This window comes from Morone saxatilis, unplaced genomic scaffold (assembly GCF_004916995.1).
Source record: "Morone saxatilis isolate NCDOM2014 unplaced genomic scaffold, NCSU_SB_2.0 Contig12, whole genome shotgun sequence".
In the NCBI taxonomy this organism is placed as follows: domain Eukaryota; kingdom Metazoa; phylum Chordata; class Actinopteri; family Moronidae; genus Morone; species Morone saxatilis.
This window is the reverse complement of record NW_023339674.1, coordinates 1361544-1363769: the sequence shown is the minus strand read 5'-3', so window position 1 is coordinate 1363769 and position 2226 is coordinate 1361544.

Genomic DNA, 2226 nt, shown 5'->3' with positions numbered 1-2226 from the left:
GCCACACTCAGTTTGACAGTCCAGCTGAATACAGAAGCTGCTTTTAGAACATTTGATGAAATGGCAGACACTGGACTACCAGTGAGAGAAGAAGCAGATTGGACATCCAGCTGAGAAAAAAGCTCACACAGGTTTGCAGACGCACAGCCAAAGAAGATCGAGGTGTCGTCATCATGTGTCACTGTGGATGACAAAATCACAGTTTTATAAGAACAGAGTTTTTCTTACCATTAAAAAAAATAAAGAAAAGTGGCACAAGGAACACCTGAAGGCAGCAGGGACAGATTCTGTGAGTCAGTCTATGATCAATATGCAGCAGTATGGCTCACCATTTGCTTTAATGCAGCGGTCCTGGGCTCCCACACACTGTACGTTTACTCTCTCAGTACAGCTAGAATTAGCACAGCTGACACTTTTCACCTGTACGTCAGGGTCTGAAACAGAACAGGAGACATGTATGAAACACAGAGGTTACTGAGAAACCAAGAACTGTCTGTTGGAAAGATGGCGGGAGATGTGGGGTTGGTGACAAAATAAGGAGGAGCTGAGTAACAGAGTGGATCAGGTTTTGGTTGGACGCCAAATGGTCAATGATGAATATACAGAACTGTTTAAGGAACCTTTGTTGGACTATCATACGTACATTTTGCATACTGAAATGTATTGAAGTGCGTTTTATATTTAATCTGTGTGCATTTAATATTTCATATGTGTTTTTTTCATGAGGACTGAGGATTTTTACCGCCATTTAGGCAACTTTTTTGGTGCACAGCAGTCTTTATAAATGAGGCCCCTGGGCTTCAGAGTAGGAGAGGTCTCTTTGGAGAGGTAGGGATGAGCCCCACCCTCCCCCAGTGAAATATTTCTCCCACACCTTTGAAGATTAATTCACACCAGATGAGTTCAGATGTGTACAACAGAAGCTGCATCACATGTACAATATCATCAACAGGCTGCTGAATATTTGGTGTGTTTAATACAAATTGTAAAAATACTTACAACGTAGATGTTGATTGTTGCAGCCATCTGTGTTGCAGCAATGAAACGATGCAGCGAACCTTTGGTTAGAATCACTGAATGAAAATATCTGATTGTTTTTAGCGCAGAAAGAGGACGGCACACAGGATCTGAAGATGCCCTTCACAACCATTGTGCTTCCAAACTGACCTAAGCAGAATTTATTTAATGTTAAAAACACACAGACCAATAAAGCTGACATTTCATCTAAAAGTAAAGGATTTTAAAATGTATTATATATTTTTTACTTTCATGTGGAAAGGGCTTACCCTCATGTGTGGTGATAATTGTTGCACACATCTCATCAGCAGATGTACATGACTTTAGGACTGATGTGTCTTTTCCTTCATTGTGCAGACACTGAAGAGCTTCAGCTGCAATGAGGAAAAAATTAAAACAAGTGAATATAAAATGATTGATCAGGACACTCTGCTGTGTTTAAGTCCGGGTGAAAATTGAGTTGTGCATCTTTGAGTCATTTGGTGATTTAAGCATTAAGCAGTAGAGTTACCTGTGCTGGAGAGCATCCAGATGAGAGCGAGGGACAGAATCAGCTTCATGATGATGAGGAAATGTGCAGATCAGTGGTTGTACTGTGGACCTTATATAGTGAAACTGGGTTAAAGAGGAGGACGATACCCACCAAAAAGTAGGGGAAATGCTTTGGGTTGAACTGAAACCGGATGAAAGATTTGTGGTTGTTTGCTTACTTTGCCAGGTCACTGTCAGTTAAATGCAGTTTTTGACTGTTAAAATGTCAATATATAGTTATTACAGTTAATAAAGTTACTTAATTTTAAAAATTTCAATGCATTCATTTTTAAACCTTTGTCTGAACTTGATAATAATTCATGGTTCTCAAGGAGTACGTTAAACAGCTGTAATCAATATCTCATAAAAATGGATCACATAAATAGTTGTATGTAAAAGGAGTCGCTCATAGTGATAAACTAATAGATAATTATTAACCAATGTCACAGTTCCCTTCAGCACGATAGAGTGTTTCAACATCATTCAACTGTTTGCTTTCCATGTCAGTTTTATTGTTGTGGTTTAGTCTTTCCGCTCTCACAGAGTTATTTTCAGCAGCAGCAGTCATCGATTTCTAAAATCCACGTACACTACAGGAAGAGTCAGACAAACAGAGTTAGAGACTAGCCAGTGAACAAAAAGGAGCATTACTGTAAGCAGTTACAGAAACAGATATTT